Genomic DNA, 8110 nt, shown 5'->3' with positions numbered 1-8110 from the left:
ACAAGTTGGCCTTAAACAAGCGCAGGATCTCTTCGATAAAATATGCTTCCGTGAATTCATGCACTGGCCAAAATCGTAACGCACTGTTCACATGAGCAGGTCTTGCAAAGTGTACTAAGATGCGCACCATCAAATTCATTTGAATGTTTGTGAGTGCTCCATAACATGGTCGTTTAAGCCAAATCCATTTGACCCACATAGGACTTGCTACAGCTGAGAAGTATCTCGTAGATAACTCCCACAAGAGAACAAAGCACTTGGTGTGGCTTTTCATACATCCGTGTCTCTCGGCACTCGTGGTACAAACACACAATTGTGCTAAACTGTTAGGTGTGGGAGAAACTAATGAGATGCCACATCTAGCAGCGACGTCTTTCGAGTTGTGGCTAATGCTGTACACATACGGCATGAACTCAGGTATGGTGAAGTCTGTTCTTTTTACGTCTGATTGGCGAGTCTAATACCCCTGTCACACTGGACAATTTAATGTCATTAGATTGAAATGACATTCGGTATAACGAAAGCCATTCGATCCGTGGCGGTGCTACACAGGAAAAATTAATGTCACAGTCATGATACCAATGGTGAGCATTGCAAAAAAATTGTTGAGAAAAGTAATTAATGAATGTGTGGTGTTAAGTAGCGCAACGGTATTGAGTAGAACAACGTATGTGTAGAATGTCTGTAAAGTCAATCTGTTAACTTTAATATATATATATATATATATATATATATATATATATATATATATATATATATATATGGAACAATCTGTTAACTTTAATATAAATATGAAGCGTGTCTTTATTGAAATTCCAATTCCAGAATTTCTGGCCACTATAAGCCAAAACAAGGCTTAGCCTGCAGATTAACTATAGCCAATAAATTGAAGGCAAACTGATATGGCAATGCTGAACGACAATGACCAGTTGCAGTAAGTGAAGCGGTTAGTGAAGCATGCTAGTAATCAGAGGAAGAGGCTCGATCGTCAAATAGATGCAGATATCATTTGAGACGCCGAAAACAAGTGCTACAGGCGCCCGATTGCCTACAGTACAATATGGCCGACTAGCAAAGCGACGGCCACCAGACGCCACTGAGGTGGAGAGTAAAAAATGCTTGTGATAGCCTGCCGCACAGCTTTCTCTAGTTAGAATGACAGGCGCCTTAAACCATGCAAAATGAATTAGCTCTTTAGATTAATCATTTTCAAATTACGAACACATTATGTCATATTGCCTTACCTCTGGGGCACCTGGGGCAGAAAGTACACATCCACTTCGAATGCAAAGCCGAATGCGTTTCTACAACTCATTCAATTGTGGAAGTCATTCAATCCTAATGGCATTAAATATTGCCGCGTAGCAACCAAATAATGATGATGATCGCGTTTTATTGGCGCAAGGGCATCTAAGGCCAAAGGGCGCCAAGACGTGTCTTGATTTAGCAAAATTATGAGTTTAGGACTATGATATAAAATAGAGGCTGTATAGAGGCCTACAATGTAAGATAGCTCTGTAGATAGCAACCAAATAATGCCATTCAATGTTAATGCAATTAAATCCAAATGACATTAAAATGTCCAGTGTGACAGGGGCAGTCGAGCTTTCCTTCCCCTTTCAAAGAACGGATTTGGTCACAGCATATGAAACAAATTTAGTTAAGCTAGCTTTTAAAAGCCTGTTCATTTGATGAAATCAGAGTAACAGGCCAGTTCTCTCCAATGGGGTAAATGGCCAATGAACTATTCTGTGCTCTCTTAGGGCATAAAGGCGGCTGAAGCTATGGCCCTCGAGCAGTTTGCTCACATACTGTGTGATGCCTGCCGTTAAAAGAATGCTATACCGGTATCACATGTCCACTTCTGATCAAGATCGGGGCCGATCCGGATTGAGCTTGGTCCGGATCGGGTGTTGCTACACGGTCATTTGCGATCGCGATCCTGTGGGATCCGGATCTGGGCCCCTTGAGCGCGATCGCAGGCTGACGTCTGCGCCCTCTAGAGCAGAATTCTGAAAACATTTTAAACAAAAAGTGAAGCCAGTTCAATAAAAAACGTTTAAAAATTTTTCACCAGCAATAATAAGCTGTAAAATTGAACTATTGTCCAAATTTAGCCATAATTTGTAAATCTGAATTTGTAGCTAATAGATTATGCAGTTCTGAGAGTTTCTGACGATCAGCAGACAATAATAACTCGATCCGGATCGTTTGACCATGTGGCAGCGACAATTGTTAATCGCGATCGAGAAATTCGATCCGGATCAGCCCCGATCGCGATCAGAAGTGTACGTGTGACGCCGATATTATATGTCTGCCGTTGTGGCTGTAAGTGGTACTGGCTAACTCCCAGGGCTGCTATTCTACACTAACACAAATACTTCAGTAAATGGGAAGATGAGTGTAGCTGAATCGGTAAAGCACCACATGCCTAACGTATGGTATGGCCTCTAGCCACCATACCTAACGCAGATGTGGGTTGAGCACCCACTTACAGCAAGTTGTCTTCCCGTAGACATTCATTTCCTTTTTTCCATTTTATTCATATGTTGCGAAATAACACAGCAATTTACCCTGTGCTTTTCTGAGCTAAATGGCTGTTTTCATCATCTGGTCAAAAGAATTACGCCTCAGCTTGATACAGGACATTTCAGCTTGGAAGATACGAACATTCGAGGAGACTTAAAGAAGTGACCTGTAGCGCAATTGTGGATACTGTTTGGAATCAGTTTGAGAATATGTAAGGTCTTCAGCTAAATGCATCGCAGAGATGCTCGATTTGACATAAAGGGGCTCAGGATTAATACTCACTCGTGCACTTCACTAAACGTTCTAGTTAAGCGTGCACCAACTGCTGACAAGAAATCCAAACATACGTTATTCTGAAAAAAGGCAAATTTTTTGTATGCTGCTCTTCATGAATCATCATCAGCAGCCTGGTTACGCCCACTGCAGGGCTAATGCCTCTCCCATACTTCTCCAACTACCCTGGTCATGTACTAATTGTGGCCATGTTGTCTCTTGATGAATAGACACACGGAAAATTTTGTACAATCTCACAACTATGGGAATCGAAAACATTTGTTTCCCTCACCCTAAGGAGTTCCAAATCCAAGTTTGTGCAGGTTAGGAGATGGCATCCATATTTTGGGACTGAAAAGGAATTACCCTGGACTATGTGTAAGTGGGTACGATAGTAACATCAGTGAATTATCACTGATGGACAAAACGAGGCAGATTAGACCAACAGGCATTTAAGGGCGGTTTATCCTATAGTTAATGTGTGCCACTCCCGAATTCATTCTTTGAAAGCTGAAGAGCTGCCCAACAAGGACTTGCTGATCAAACACAACTATACTTGAGGCTGCCATATGTGCATAAATTTAGCCACAGCTTAAAGAATGCCAGCTAGATACAGTGTTCCACTTGTTTTCATACAAGCCCATCAAGTTAGCCCAATTGTGTTCTCGTGCTACAAGTGTGTACGAAAAATCACGCCAACTATTTTAGGCATTGTGCTGCGGGGTAGTCTATGAAATACCTCTCAACTGTGACAAGTTCTATGTGGGCTGAGTGGGGCAAAGCTTGAACGACTGTCAGATGGTGCATTCAAACACTGCAAGGCCTGCTCACGTGAGCCGTGCTTTCACACATTATGATACTAGGCTGTAGCAAGAAAACAGCACATAAGCTCATGAATGTACACTTTATCAGATCGTGCACAAGTCAGTGACACTTGCATATAAATGCACTTGTTTAGGGCTGATTTGTAGCATTACTAGAAAATTTAACACTGTCCCAACATCTTCATCTTGCATTTCACAAAATCTGCATCATACGTTCCATCCTTTGAATCAGTTGAAGTTGGCATTATTGTTTGAATGTCTCCTTGCTGAGAAAGTATCTTTTTACAAACAAAAACTGTGTTTAGCAGACTTCAACTTGCCCGGGAGGAAGGCCAACTGAGTCTCAAAAATATCGTTCACAGTCTTTCTTTTTGCGAAGAGAAATCCTGTCACTGCACGGCACTCTAAACAAATTCTCAAGTTGTTGACAACTTCACTGATAAAGATTGGAGTAAAAAAATTGTTAAAGAAACAAAAAGTGTAACATTGTCATCCAGATATATTTGCTAGCGCAATGCTTAAGCTGTTTTTTTAGACAAGAGGCTCAAGGTAAGGCTCATTCAGCATACCATTGTCCAGATCATATGCAAAATGTTTTAATTTTTCCGGGGGGGGGGGGGGGGCGACCAGCTTTCCGAACCCCGTATGTATGTATGTATGTATGTATGTATGTATGTATGTATACACATACAGTCAAAACTCGTTAATTCCAAATCCGCAGGTATTCTACGAAAATGCGAACTAATGAAAGTCACGAGATAAAAATCGCCCGGTTAAGGCGCGTATATGGCCCGACTCGCTATGCGATCACGTTGGCGAGAACAACGAAGCGCTGGCGCAGCCAACGCGGTCCGACGTGCCCGACGTCGAGATGGCTGTTGCTCCATCCGCGCGTTCGTAGCGCCGACTGCGCCGATCCACAATGCATGGCGTGGAGAAAAAGGTGCCCACGCCGCTTCGCCGACGGTCGCAGACAGCCGTTCAGTCTAGAGTTACTGTATATGCTGCCATAGAGTTTCCTCCAAAATTTTTTGTAGGAAACTCTATGTATGATACCAAAGGTAGCCTTTGGTATATACAGCAACTCTAGTTCAGTCATCAAAGCGGCGCGCGGTTTGGAGATCGTTCGGCGCATGCTCAGAAGAGTGCAGCCGACGGCGCGCGCGTCGAAGTCTCGAGGTGGAGTGCACTAGACTAGAGGGGACGGCATTTTGGCTGGCGCAGCGCAAGCGGCGTTGCGTGAAACGTCGGGCTATAAACACGCCTTTGCGCCGCAGGAACAAGGGCCGCGCTCTAAAATGCACTCGCGAAACGCGCCACAACCTGCTGCGATGTTGGTCTCCGTTCCCAGCGATGCTGGGATACGTGTGGCCACGAATCTATGCTTTTCTAAGCATAGCCAAGGCTATGCTTTTCGGTACGCGAGCGCCGATAAACGTTACGGCCGCCATGTTTCAGACATTACCTAGTGCCGCTTGTCGGCTCAATGCTGAACGCCTCGTAGAGAAATTTAGAGCATAGCTTCCAAGATGTAACAGAAAAATGTAAAGAAAGAAAACACGCAGCGCCGCGTTTTTATCTGTAAGGTCTTGAGATAGGAAGAGAAGCGACCTGCAACAGATCTCTCCCCAGTCATGCCTAAACAAAGAGCCGCAGATGCAAAGAGCAAAGCGCGGCCCGCGCAGCGCCAGCGTCACCAACGTGCTCCCGCACGCGCACTCTCTCCATTCACGATGGCGCGGAGTGTGACACATCCAGTGTGACACACGTGCCCGTATCCCCCCATGTGTCTTCTCCATTGCCCATCATCTTTCTTGGATGGAAGAAGTCTCTGTCTGGAGACTTCAAGTCAGGGTGACCTTCACACAAGCCATCACTTCTGCCTGGGGTCAGCGATACGTACACACTGTTCAATGTCCATGGTGCTGCATTCCTGCATGTGCAGTTGATGCCAACCATCTGCTTCAGACTTGCCCTGGGCCTCTTGGACAAAGACAACTCGCGAAAGTCTACATAAAGGTGCGAAACTGAACAGTGATCAAGCAGAAGACTATGAGTTATGGATTATGGACAACACATTCTTTAAGTCTGTTGCAGTATCTCAGTGAAACAAGCCTGCACGCATATATTTAGTCTCACACTGACGTTACGCCGTGCGGCAACTAATGAGAATAAAAAAGAAGCATTTTGCTGCAGGCGAAGGGCACTGGTACATTCCAGGGGGCGTGGACATTTATTCTTAGGGCTGCAATTGATACATCTAAGACCGTTCTGGAACAGGAGTGACTTGTAAAATTTTTTTTGCAAAAATATGCTTTAGGCTTTTGTGCATCTGACCAGGGGTGGGACTGCCCAAAGTCATTTCGGAGCAATTTTTGGAGCAAGTAAAATTGCATTTTGGAGCAGCTTGGAGCAGGTCAATCTGAATTTTGGTAGAATAATGGGACGAGGAATATGGCAGCGCACTTTGAAACCATGACGAAACAGAATAAACCGACACCAGCGCTCTACTGCGACTGTCTTAAGCAACATCTTAAGCTGAATTTTGAAGCAGATCACTCCCATACTGAAACCGTCCGCGAATTTTGGTAACAGTGCCTGTATATGTTTAATTTGTGGTAGCAATCACAAAAAATATGCATTCTGCTATAGTGAATCTGAAATTTTGAAAAGTAGACCAAGACATTTTTCTTTCATGTCTCTACAGTGTGGGTGAAATGCCTGGAAATGTGCTTCACCAACAGAACATACGGAGAAGCGAGAGTTGTGAATTACGAATTTTTCTTCAACTGCGAGGCTTTTCTTTCGAGGAATCCGTATGGGTTTCCATTGAAGCAATTTCTACAATTGGGTGGATGTCTCATTTTCCCTTAATTACTTCTCTCCATTTTGCAGGTTTCCGCAGAGCTATTACGTCGAATTACGGTGGTTTAGTATTGTGGATAACAATTATATGGACACTCCAGGCGCATTTCTGCCATTGTCGTCGCAATGGTTTTATGTACAAAGTCCACGCGTAATAAAATTGTCGCCGCGTGCCGTATGCTGTATGTGCGAGTGAAACTTGCGAGGGTCACCCAACGATTCTGGCTAAATCTCGTGCATGCAAGGGAGGAAAGTGGGGAGGAAGCATGCCATCTTCTATCGCGCATGAGGCACTGCGGGAAGGCACGGGGGCGAGGGCATTCTAGCTTGGCGGCTGCTGCACACAGCACAGCCACACAGGTCTTCCCTTGAAAGTGACCTGCGATGTGGACAAAGTGCGATGAGTGCTGGTAGCTGCGTATGCGCTGTGCTTTGGCACTTAGTTTGTATTGAAGCGAGAGGCCGCACAAAGGTCAATTCGCTCGCCACTGCTGCATACTTCCTGCAGCGTTTTGACAGCAAGTGCGCATGGTGATCGAGTGGGACGTATTTACATTTGTTTGTGCGCACGTGACACCATGCTCATTATTTAGTAAGCGAATGTTTACAAGCTTATGCGGCCAATAAAACTACTATCCTTACTTCCTATAGCTGTCTACTAATTTGCTATCGCAATCAATGCTTCACCTTTCGGGCAACACTGCCACTTCTTTTGAAAGCTGTTTCTACATAAAAGACCAGGGCAATTACAAAGTAGCCAATGCTCAACTTTCTGGCACAGCGTAAAACTGTTCCAATTTGTTTTATTCAGAATCCGCCATTAGCTCTTCATGATGGGTCAACATGTCAGGCCTTGCCCATATGGGCACAGAAACAGATTGGAATAGTTTTATGCTATAACAGCCTTGGGACAGCGATGCCCAACCACTGAACCCGCTGCAACACAAGCACTCCTGATTCCTAATTTGCTAGCAGTGCCATCAGCCTACTTTTTGTTTTGCGTCTCAGCTAGGGAGCATCACGCCGCTCGACTCGCTCAACCATATTCTAGTACACTCCAAATACAGCCGCCCCGGCCGTTTCGACAGCAGCAATGACAGCCGGAAGTGGCCGCGCCACACCGGCTATTCCTGCGTTTTAAGCACAAAAATTACGATAAACTGTGAGGGAGGCACCATTGCGCAGTGTGTGGAATGTGAACAGCTGCACTCCTCTTCAGAGAATAAATCCGCTCGCTGTTCGCGGTCACTGCCAGAGCACCATGCCGAAGCCGTTTTGGCGTAGCATGGTGCAATTTCGATTGATTTTCTGTGTTTGGTGCAGGAATTTACATTTGTATCAAAATGGTGCAATCGGCGCAGTAGTCCCATCCCTGTCTGACCCTTCCGCTTGTGTGAACATGCCGTTAATGGCACGCTGTGCTTAAGGTGGTAGCCACATGGTTGGCCTGCGCGGCAGATTATGCAGTGCGGAAAAAATATTGCTGGGCCATATATCATCGCATGCGCTTCAAGAGAAATAGCTCTCGAGAATAAAGATAACACATTTACGTGCATATAATGGAGGCCAAACCCAGATGCTGTGGCAATGCTAAGGCAGGTCCAGAGGCCCCTCTCACC

The 8110-nt window shown here is 44.9% G+C and overlaps 1 protein-coding gene across 1 annotated transcript in view; it reads right to left on the bottom strand.

Moving 5' to 3' along the window:
* Positions 1 to 770: 770 nt before the first annotated feature.
* The window catches only part of LOC126526197 (uncharacterized), a 48416-nt gene continuing 41076 nt past the window's right edge, over positions 771 to 8110 (bottom strand). The window contains exon 4 of the transcript XR_008611361.1: positions 771 to 2012. The gene's annotated coding sequence lies outside the window, so the exon portion shown is untranslated. The remainder of the gene's footprint in view (positions 2013 to 8110) is intronic.

The sequence above is a fragment of the Dermacentor andersoni genome, chromosome 8, assembly GCF_023375885.2.
Source record: "Dermacentor andersoni chromosome 8, qqDerAnde1_hic_scaffold, whole genome shotgun sequence".
Taxonomy (NCBI): domain Eukaryota; kingdom Metazoa; phylum Arthropoda; class Arachnida; order Ixodida; family Ixodidae; genus Dermacentor; species Dermacentor andersoni.
Note: the sequence above shows the minus strand (reverse complement) of the source record. Positions and strands in the feature narration are given on the sequence as shown.